Here is a 12,077-nt window from a genome sequence, read left to right as displayed (position 1 = left end):
TTTCTGCCACATTGTTTCCTTCCAACAGACTTACCATTGAGGTGCCTTGATACAGCACTCTGGGAACAGCCTATTTGTTGAGAAATTTCTTTCTGGGTCTTACCCTCTTGCTTGAGGGTGTCAATGATGGCCTTCTTGACATCTGTCAGGTCGCTAGTCTTACCCATGATGGGGGTTTTGAGTAATGAACCAGGCAGGGAGTTTTTAAAAGCCTCAGGTATCTTTTGCATGTGTTTAGAGTTAATTAGTTGATTCAGAAGATTAGGGTAATAGGTCGTTTAGAGAACCTTTTCTTGATATGCTAATTTATTGAGACAGGTTTTTTGGGTTATCAGGAGTTGTAGGCCAAAATCATCAGTATTAAAACAATAAAAGACCTGACAAATTTCAGTTGGTGGATAATGAATCTATAATATATGAAAGTTTAATTGTAATCATTACATTATGGTAAATAATGAAATTTAACACTATATGCTAATTTTTTGAGAAGGACCTGTAGGTGAACATAGCCTAAATCCCAAAATTGTGTCCAGCGTAGAAGAAGAATTTCAAGATGAACTATGGACAACCGGGTAAAATTTACATTTTATTATTCCCCTCTGTAGCTCCACAGCAGAGAAGCAATCGTTAAACTGATGCTAATGACTATTCCTCGTGATACGTTTCTGTGAGGGAAACCTACAATATGAGGCATTGGCTCTCCATGTCAGGCCCTGGTTGAACAATTTACCATAGACACCAGAAATGCAAGAACAAGTTTAAAGCTCTCGTGCATTTGTAGAAGATGTAGAATAGAATATAGGAAAGGAGAAAGCAGTACCTGCAGCCAAAAAAAGTCTGGACCCTGAAAGTTGGGGTGTAATTATATGTTCAAATAGAATTTTGTTAGGGGTGTTCAGAAACTACAAGCTTTTTCAAGTGGCTTTAGGACACACTCCTGTCTGAGGAGGTTTAATTTTCCTGAAGTGGTTTTTGAAGAGGTTTTGAAGAGTTTTTTTCAAAACATTTTTTCCCTGAAGTGGTTCTTGCAGCCTTTTGACTTGTGTCAATTAGAGCTGATTCTATGAGCATTGACCAGGCATGTTTCAAAATCTAAAAGAAGAAAAAAAGCGCCAAAAAGCCTGACCATGTGAATAGCAAATATACAGTAATTCAGGGTATGTGCACACGGAGTCTTTTTGCTAAGTTTTTAGAGTAGAAACTGAGAGGAAACGCAAAGTGTTTGCTGAATTTTGGTATTTTGAGGAGGATATGAACAGTTTCTGTTCAGTTTATGCTCCATAATCTCCTCAAAAAAGTCTCTCTGCACATAAGCCTAAAGATATGTGGACACATCTCTTTTTCCAGGAGCAGAGCTGTAAAGCGGTTAAAAGAAGAAGCAAAATACTGAACACATGCACAGCAATAGCGTTTTTACATTGTCTGCAGTACGTTCATTTTTTTTCAGGGGTTTTGCGATGTTCTTTCAGGTTGGTTCCAGGTCGGTATCTGCCTGAAAAATGTCATGTGCACGTGTCCTAACATGGAAATTAATAGAAAAAAATATTTCAAGAGTTTTTGATGCAATTTTTAAGGTGGTCAATCTGAACATAATCCAATATAGATCGGTACTACAGGTTAATTATAGGGTACATTAGTGACCATCCAAAGCAGATGTCACAACCTGTGGACCTCAGGCTGTGGTGGTACGTTTCAGCACTGCTGGAGAGCTAAAAGTTGGAGCACAATGGCCTATATAAAGCCATCAGGTTCTTTTTGGGTAGGACGTTCGATAGCAGAACATAGAGTAACTGATATACAGGAGTATATTGTGGGCCATGAGGAAAAAAAAAATGACACCTTTCACTTAAAGGGTAAGAATATTGACCGCAGACGCTGACAAGCAGCCGTGGTCACACTTTCATGAGGCTGTGAGCTCACTACAGTGCCATTCACAACAGCTCTGCTTGCTAGTTCATGACCCCTTCTGGGATTATTCGCCCCCCTTGTTCATAAGCAGCAGGTCTCCACATGCACATACAGAGCACACATAAAATCCCTCCCTCCCACAGCATGGCAACACCCCACCTTTCCTCTGATGTCTACTTCCAACCAATTAACCCCTTCACTGTGAAAATCCCTGCCTAGATGCAACCCGCAGAGCTCATCATCACAGAGCAGCCAGTGAAAGTGGATAACATCTGATGCACATGACGACTGACGTGGAGAGATGTCACTTCCATTGTGGGCCTTTTTAAAAAATGTTTTACTACTATTATATTTTTGGCAGCCATATAATATATAGAGCAAGATGAACTTCCAAAGATGGCAGAATACTCATTATGGACCTGATTAAGCACACTGGCACAGTGGCCATCACTACCGCCATAGGTGCCAACCCATAGCACTTAATAGAATTGCAAAGTTACAAACGCTGCCAGTGTCATCTCATACATAAAGTTGGCCATAGATGTATCTGTAAAGCTCTAGGGCAGGATTGCAACTTGGTTTTTATTTTTTTTTCTGGACAACTTATCCAAAAATCATGGACAGCCAACGTTTTTTGACGGACACATTGGAAAACAATAAAGAGTCATTAAGATTTGAACTGATATATATAGCTACAGTCCACAATTATGATATGCAGACATTAGCTGTAAGCTGATGACAATTAATCATAATTATCTGCACAATCGCCAGCTTCAAAAAAATCTATTTTTTTTACAGACACGGAAATAAGTGTCCTACAGGCTGCCCAAGAATTTTTGGACGGTTGGCAATCCTGATTGAGGGTAAAAGCATATATAAGGCTAAGTTCCCATTATGCATTTTTGGTGACTTTTTGATGTTGCAGATTTTCTGCACCTATTAGGCTATGTGCACACGTTACGGAATGGGGTGCAGAACTTTCTGCACAAAATCCGCATCTCCTGGCAGAATCCGCAGGTGCAGATTTGCCGCAAATTTTGTGCAGTTTTTATGCGGAATTGAGGCGGATTTTGTGCGTTTTTTACCCCTGCGGATTTCTACAATGGAAGGGTGCAGAAACGCTGCAGATCCGCACAAAAGAAGTGACATGCACTTCTTTTAAATCCGCAGCGTTTCCGCGCTGGTTTTTCCACACCATCTGCACAGCTTTTGTTTTTCACATTGATTTACATTGTACTGTAAATCACAGTGCGGATCTGCAACGTTTCTGCGCGGAAAAAACGCTGCGGATCCGCACTAAATCCGCATCGTGTGCACATAGCCTAAGATAAATTAGGTCACTTGTGTTTTTTCATTGTGTTTTTACCACAGTATCAAAAAAGTATCAAATACTCATCATGGAAACTCAGCCTGCAAATATTTGCTCCAGATTTTTAGCAGGAAAACTGTACCTCTCACTTCCCCCCAAAAAGGCACCAAACCTGGGTGTTAGATGACATGCATTGAGACAGATGAAATCTGCATTAAATCCTCATATTTATATCCTATACATTTTAAAATCAGCACACAGGTCAGTTAGATATCTTTTAAAAAATAAATAAATACCGTAAATAAAAATAAAAAAAGTCATCTGCATCGTTGGAACTGTATCATGTTGAAGATTTTCTGAATGCAAATTTGCACTAAATCTTCACCATGTGCATTCATCCCCAAGCTATGAGACTTAAAGGGAACCTGTCACCCGGTTTTTTCAGTATGAGATAAAAATACCATTAAATAGGGCCTGAGCTGTGCTGGACAATAGTGTATTTTGTGTACCCTGATTCCCCACCTATGCTGCCGAAATACGTTACCAAAGTCGCCGTTTATCAAGGTGGTCAGGTCAAATGGGCGTGGTGAAATCGCTTCTTCTCCCCCAGATCTTGCTCATCTTTCCGTTGGTGGCGTAGTGGTTTGCGCATGCCCAACAGGGGAATGCACTGCGCAGCTGAAGAAAAAGAGCGCGATCTGCGCTATTCTCCGCTTTTTCGCTGGCGGCGGCCATCTTCCTGAGGCCGCGCGTGCGCAGATGGAGCGCTCTGCTGCCCGGGGCTTCAGGAAAATGGCCGCGGGATGCCGCGCGTGCGCAGATGGAGATCGCGGCGGCCATTTTCCTGAAGCCGAGTTCGCATCTCGGCCGTATCTCGCAGCAGTGTGTCTCCGGCCTAAGTCAGATGTCAGTGATTTTTTTTGGTCTGAGTTTCATCATGGTATTTGACTTGAGTTTCATCAGTGTTTGGTCAGCGTCAGTTTTTACCATCAGCGTTTCATCAGAGATCTTTCATGTATGAAATTCATATGCCATCCATGTGCAGTCTGTGATTCTCACGGACCCACAAATTGTCTGGATAATTTTGGTCTGTGACTCGGATCAAAACCAAACACGTCTCCATCATTATTTTTGCAGACAGATGAACAACTCCATAGATTGTAACGGGAATCTGTCCTACCCGTGAAAACCACTGATAGACCATATATACGAAATACGGTGGTCCGACTGATGCCAAAAATACACAAAAACCGCACAGTGCAACAGCGTCTTCAAAGTTCAGTGAATTTTCAGAAAATCGAATGAACTTTTTTTGAACTGTTAACTACAACAGATTTTGTGCACAAAAACATTCAGCAGGCGCAGTACTTATTGTCCATGGGAACATGGCCTAAAAAGCACAATTCATGGGCAGAAGAAAGAAGTCTCTCACTGGGCTTTGTTCACACTGAGTTTTTTGAGACTTTTTAGATCAGAAACTACAAAATCCTCCTCAAAAACTTTAAAGTTTTCAGTCAAGTTTACCGTCAAAAAAATGAGCAAAAAGACTCAGTGTGAACACACCATTACAGTAATCTCACGACATTCAAGTTTTAGAATGATCAGATTTGACAGATGGAAATTTGTTCCAATGGGCGAAGCATTTAGAAAACTGGCCTTACTTCAGGTATTAGTGGCAAACAGTACTATGCTAGCAGTGATACCAAGTCTCTGTTCAGACCAGGGCTGAATCTAACAGCGGACCTTTTCCAATGCGTATTTTTACCGATGTAGCGGCATAGAGCTCCCATAGGCTTCCATGTAAGAGCAACATATACTGAGCAGAGCTATAATGGTGGACACACCAAACGTGTTCACAAAACGTGATGTGAACAGAGATTAGCAGTAACAGAAGGACCGCACCTGATAAAACTGATATATCTGTCCCCCTCGCTAATCCAGTATCCAAATATTAAATCTTATTTATATGCTGATTATATAGGCGGAAGGATAATCTTACATTAGGCCCAATCTGTGTGTGAGCAGAAGTGTGGATAGGAAATTAGATTGTAAATCCCCCTGAGGCCGTGGCTGATTTGCGAGTAAAATATTTGCCTGCACATTGCCAAAGGATATGTATCCTGCAGATGACCTTTGTGGTAAAGAAAGTAAAATGAAGGTTTTGCTTTCCTTCAGGTCCTTTACCAGAATGCCGAAACTACTGTATGCCTGATTAAAGCTGGATACGGTATATCCAAATATGACATTACTAGGCCCTGGTCAGACAATACAATCTTTATGCAGTTTTTCCCTAGGCAAAAATTTAGGAAGAGATGGTTTTCGAATTGCTGTAGCTCCTCAAAAAAGCAGAATCCACTGCTAAACTAGCCATAGAAATATACGAAGAATTTACAAAAAAAATAAATATACTCAAGAGCTGATATTAACAAACCCTCCATTAACACACATGGTCTCCATAACTAAATGTGCATTATCAATGGCGGCAAGCCCCTCCAGTGTTGCTCATCTCAGCAAGAAACAGTAGAAGATAGACAAGATAATTTAGTACATTTTTCACTCAAGACTGGAAGCCCAAATGTGCTGGAGAGACCCCGCACTAGGGACAACAGATCAGGCATTGGAGTGAAGCTATATGGGTGGTACTGTTATTGGTGTACTATCAGTGGCATGATTATTTTGGGGCATTGTGTACTTTTAAGACACTGAATGTAAGTGGAACGTGAGCGCATGTGTGTACGTGAATCCATCCTTTTTCTCCTTCGGTTTTTAATCTGGGCCCAGTTTTCAAGCAAAATAAAAGTATAGCTGCACAGTGTCAAACTGGTGCTACGTAAGCCACAACACTCATAATACTTAGCACTAACATCAAATAAATGCACTAATCCCAACATTTATTCCAGCAAGAATGGCATTTAAGCAAGTAAGCTTTGGCACCCACCTCGGGTGCTGACTTTCCCTTCACATTAAAAAGGTTGTCATGTTAATCAAATTCATAGTTACCTTTAATTAGCAAATCACACTCATTTTGTCTGGAGAGGTAACCACTATATGATTAATATGGCTGTCGCCTTAATACACTGATATAAACCTGTCCTACAATGTTAATAGGAAAGGAGCCTGTGAAGTAGGAAATTCTGCTTCTGTGACCCGGAGATAACCCATGACATATCCGTATTTGGCCATATACTGTGTTAGATCAGAGAAAAAGAGTGGACAGCAGTGTGAGCAGCCTCTTCTTACATCAGCACTCCTGGTACCTGCTGTATTAGATCAGACAGAGATGGTGGACAGCAGCGTGAGCAGCGTCTTCTTACGCCAGCACTCCTGGTATCTCCAGTATTAGATCAGATTGACATGGTGGACAGTAGTGTGAGCAGCGTCTTTTTACGCCAGCACTCCTGGCATCTCCAGTATTAGATGATATAGACAAGATGGACAGCAGTCTAAACAGTCTCTTATTACCTCAGAACCCATAGCATCTCCAGTATTAGATCAGAAGGACAGAATAGATAGCAGTGTGAGCAGCCTCTTCTTACCTTAGCCCTTCTGGTATCTCCAGTATTAGATCAGATAGACAGGATTAACAGCAGTGTGAGCAGCCTCTTCTTACCTCAGCACCCCTGCTATCTCCAGTATTAGATCTGATAGATGGTGGACAGCAATGTGAGAAGACTTTTCCTACCTAAGTATTCCTACTATCTCCAGTATTAGATAAGATAGACATGGTGGACAGCAGTGTGAGCAGCCTCTTCTTACCTCAGCATCCCTGGTATGTCCAGTAGTATTTGTTTTGATTCTATAGTGATTACGTCCATTGACAAACTGAGTGTGTTTTGCTAATTAAATGCATTTGGCAGTTTACTCATAATTACATTTACTTTAGTTAGTTTTTTTCCTATTCTTGGAGAACATTTTATAAGACAAGTTTAAAAATGCGACAAAGCAACATTGTGACATGGGACCTTCTGCACAGAGCCACTTCCTGTGGTCTCACTACCTTCCAAATACAGATAAGTAGGATTATGAAAACTCTCGGCCTGACACTACACTGCTCACCCACACTGTGTAGCCTAGGCTGTCACAGGAGATCACAAAACTGAGAGGATTTACAAATCATGTAGACACACACAGGACGTGGTACCTGCCATTGGTTTTGGCAAAAATAGACAGATTTACAGAGTGCCCAAGCGTACGCTGATTATTGTTCTGGTTAGAAAACCCATACATGTATTTGACATCTATAAAACCACAATAGTAAGTGCTACACTTCCTGTAATACACAAGATGAATGCACCTGTGACATAAATGGGGAGACTGGGACGGAAATGGTTCACAGAAAGTGTAATTCCCCTTCCATATGTTCAGATGATAGCTACAGTCCTGCATTACGGCGGTAACCTATGTCCATCAAAGATCAAGCTGGGTGTTGTAGTCTTGTAGTCTCCATCTCCCGATGAAACGCTTTCATCCAGCCACCCTCTTGGCTTTCCCTCCCCTGTTATATCTCAGCTTTCCTCCCCTCACAGCGCCCAATGTGTCGACAAGCAGTACATTTCCGTGACATACACAGGGCCTCATTGTCCACACTTGTCCTACAGACGGCCCACACAGTTACACCACAGGAGCATTTAGCAAATATACAGGAGCAACTGCTCCCCATAAACCAATGCAGTGTCTGCAAACAGAAGCCAAGGGTCCAACTAGGAGCATTGCGTTACGTCTGATTATGAACTGCGTGGAGCAATAATGCATGACCATAATAAAACTCACTGAAATTTGGTTCGACTTTTCTTGGCAAGCATTTACCTTATTATCCAGGATAACGCTACGTGTCCCTCCCTCAATGAGGGTGTGGGCCTTGGCACAGTGGCTTCTGCACAGATCTGGCCCACGCTAGGGACGCACGTGGCCGGCTGTCAGATCAGCTGGCAGAAGATCAGCGCCCAGGTCATGTGACCTGGCACAGGCGCCTGCTCCACCCTAGTGACATCACAAAATGGAATACCCCTCTCATTAACCCATTTCACACATTATACTGTTACTGGGAACCAGTGCAGCTCACATAATACGATGTAAGATCATCACTACAGAAGACACCACAATTTCATAATCATTCACAATTTTTCAGGCTAAGGGTGAGGGACATTGCGCAGCATTTCCCGGATGCCTTTGTAAGTTCTGCAATGCTGAGCATCTATTCCCTTATCATAGGCTCTGCAGAATCACTAAGTGTTGCACCTCACAACAATGAGCTCGAATCGTAGGAGATGTATTTATCCGGAGCACTAACAAGAGATGAGAGGTAATAAAGGACTACAGTAAAATAATAGCTAAATGCCAGACAACAGAATAAAAAATGACTGTGGGAATTTATCAAGACCCCACGGCTAAACCAAAAGCCAAGTAGGGTATATATTACAGAATGTACACCTGTAATTCACTTCTATGTGCGGTCCGTCACCTAAAAATGTAATCCATGCCAGATATGAGCTGCCAGAAAATGTACAATTTACACAATTCTTTTATTTATCTATTGGCTCGTTCACACTATCATATTCTTGGCCCGAGTGCTGTCTGTAGAAAAATTGGGACAGAACTCAGACCAATGTTATGGGGCAGTGCAGATGGGCAAATCTTTGCATTGACCAATTCTGTGTGTGTGTGTGTGTGTGTGTGTGTGTGTGTGTGTGTGTGTGTGTGTGTGTGTGTGTGTGTGTGTGAAAAAAATGGCAGCATGCACTAGTTTCTTCCATAAATCAGATGAGTCTCACCCATTCCAATATATGGATGCGTAAAAAAAAAAGATCGGATGCTGTAGTATAACATCTGATTCTTATGGATACATTGCAATTCTGTAACATAGGAAACTGTAAATGGTGCTGGAAACGATTAATAGCTGCTGCTGTAAAAGACGGATTGTATACAGACAGCACATGGATGACAAGTGAGAAAAAATCGTCCCAACTTTATGGATGAAATTCTGAAAACACTATGGATAATTCCACTCTCTCTTTTTACAGCCGATACAAAAGGGACCCTGTGCTTCAATTTTTAGACTTTTTGACATTAGAAAACTGGCACAGAGGGAAGAATAAATTCCCCTCTTTAATAATCTATATGACAATATTCAAGACAATCAATAGTAAAGTAAAATTATGTAAAAATACAAACAGAATTAGAACCCATGAGGTGTACTCACTTCTATCAGTCTCTGAAAAAATTGGGTGTGCAATATATCTACCATCACACCTCCCATAGGAGCAGTCAAGCAAATTTCCACACATGTCCTGAAGGGAAGATCAAAACCAACTTTCTGCAATCCGGCTTATCCAAGTACGGTAGCTTTATCCAAAGTTCTCTTCTATAATGTTTAGAATTGAGAGTCCTCAGTGGTTGATACCTTTTAATGGCTAACTGAAAAGATGGCAACAAATTGCAAGATTTCGAGACTACACAGGTCTCTTCATCAGGCATAGACTAATACAAATTCTGAAGAATCACATATTTATGCACAACATAGCACAGAAAAAAAAAAAAAACATGGATAAGACAGGTGGCATGAAGCAGAATTACCATGAGTGATAAACAGTTATGTCCATAAATGTTGGGCCAGTTCTTAGATAAGGAATGTTTTATTGTCCTCTGATTGGGGTCTCTGTTGTGATAACGCCTCATAGTCTGAGGGGCAAGTTCCTTAGTTGATGTAAAAAGACATAAATCCATGCGGACACATTCATTCCACCACTAAGACAGTCAAAGGTCGTCATCAGTTTATATTCCCAGACTCTTCTGTCTCTCTGAGTTTTGAAGTTTCCTTTTAACACAAGTAATTTCATGTCCATAATGCTATGATTTGGGAGACAAAAATGTATTGCCACAGGTAGATCCATTCTTTTTTCTCTTATTGTATGGCGGTGAGAATTCATTCTTGTTCTAAGCTTTTGCCCTGTCTCCCCCACATACATACCCCCAGTTGGACATTTAGTACAAATAATTAGGTACACCACATTAGATGTGATGCAGCTGAAATACCTGGTATCTTGTAGTCCTGATGTGAATTGGGGATCTTTATCTTGTCCGTGGTCATTATAAATGGACAGGTTTTACATTTCTTCTGATTGCAGGGAAAGGTACCTGCAGCTGTTGGAGAGGACAGGGAGCTCTTGACAATGATGCTTCTTAGATTTGGGGGCTGTCTAAAACACAGTAGTGGGGGGGTCTGGAAAAATGGATTGTAATCGGGCATCTTTTTGTAGTAAAGGTTGTAATTTCCGTACCCGGTTACCCGGTACCTCTAGTAGTTACCTACAATCCAAATCTGGAGGTGCTAAGGGGAGCTGCACGGAAATGACAACCTTTACTACAAAAAGATGCCCGCTTACAATCCATTTTTCCAGAGCCCCCACTACTGTGTTTTAGACAGCCCCCAAATCTAAGAAGCATCATTGTCAAGAGCTCCCTGTCCTCTCCAACAGCTGCAGGTACCTTTCCCTGCAATCAGAAAAAATGTAAAACCTGTCCATTTATAATGACCACGGACAAGATAAAGATCCCCAATTCACATCAGGATTACAAGATACCAGGTATTTCAGCTGCATCACATCTAATGTGGTGTACCTAATTATTTGTACTAAATGTTCAACTGGGGGTCTGTATGTGGGGGAGACAGGGCAAAAGCTTAGAACAAGAATGAATTCTCACCGCCATACAATAAGAGAAAAAAGAATGGATCTACCTGTGGCAATACATTTTTGTCTCCCAAATCATAGCATTATGGACATGAAATTACTTGTGTTAAAAGGAAACTTCAAAACTCAGAGAGACAGAAGAGTCTGGGAATATAAACTGATGACGACCTTTGACTGTCTTAGTGGTGGAATGAATGTGTCCGCATGGATTTATGTCTTTTTACATCAACTAAGGAACTTGCCCCTCAGACTATGAGGCGTTATCACAACAGAGACCCCAATCAGAGGACAATAAAACATTCCTTATCTAAGAACTGGCCCAACATTTATGGACATAACTGTTTATCACTCATGGTAATTCTGCTTCATGCCACCTGTCTTATCCATGTTTTTTTTTTTCTGTGCTATGTTGTGCATAAATAGGTGATTCTTCAGAATTTGTATTAGTCTATGCCTGATGAAGAGACCTGAGTAGTCTCGAAAGCTTGCAATTTGTTACCATCTTTTCAGTTAGCCATTAAAAGGTATCAACCACTGAGGACTCTCAATTCTAAACATTTTTCTATCTACTGGCTAACACGGTACCAAGATATATATCTTTCTTCTATAATGTGAAATTCAGAAAAATACCCAATGTGTTTGGAAACTTGGCTAACTGCGGCCAATAGAACATCTACAGTACTTTAGTTTTGTAATATGTGATAAGAGAATTAAAGTTACTGGTGTTTAGGAGCAACTGCTGAAGGTTTTCTTTCCACTAGTTTTAATGAGTCCTCCTCACTGTCAAAGCTAGAGGAATCAAATGGACATGATGTCTAGGGAACAAGATCTTTAGAAAACACCCTCATCAGTAGCCCGGGGCTCCCTGCCGAGACACCATTCCACACCTGTCAAAATCCATTTGCCTAGAGATCCAACTTCCGATCCCTGCATCTAGGAAAGCCTGAAGCTATACTAAAAATCTTGTACAGTGGTTACATCGACCCTATCCCCATCCAGGACAGTTACAGGACAAGGCACAATGACGTTTTGTTGGAAAGGCCAGTAATTTCCTCTAACCCAATGAGTTGTAGATTAGGGCCCAATCTACCAGTCCACTCATCATGGATTCTGGGCATGGCTCTGCTCACACATCAATTATTCCGTATTTGATTTATTCTGGAAATGTTACA

General features: G+C 41.2%; 1 protein-coding gene across 2 annotated transcripts in view; it reads right to left on the bottom strand.

Annotated features, from left to right (window-relative positions):
* Positions 1–12,077, bottom strand: part of THRA (thyroid hormone receptor alpha) — a 162,820-nt gene that overhangs the window by 107,441 nt on the left and 43,302 nt on the right. The window lies entirely within an intron of this gene.

The sequence above is a fragment of the Ranitomeya variabilis genome, chromosome 4 (assembly GCF_051348905.1).
Source record: "Ranitomeya variabilis isolate aRanVar5 chromosome 4, aRanVar5.hap1, whole genome shotgun sequence".
Classification (NCBI taxonomy): Eukaryota; Metazoa; Chordata; class Amphibia; order Anura; family Dendrobatidae; genus Ranitomeya; species Ranitomeya variabilis.
The sequence above is the reverse complement of the archived record's forward strand: the minus strand, read 5'-3'. Positions and strand labels throughout refer to the sequence as shown.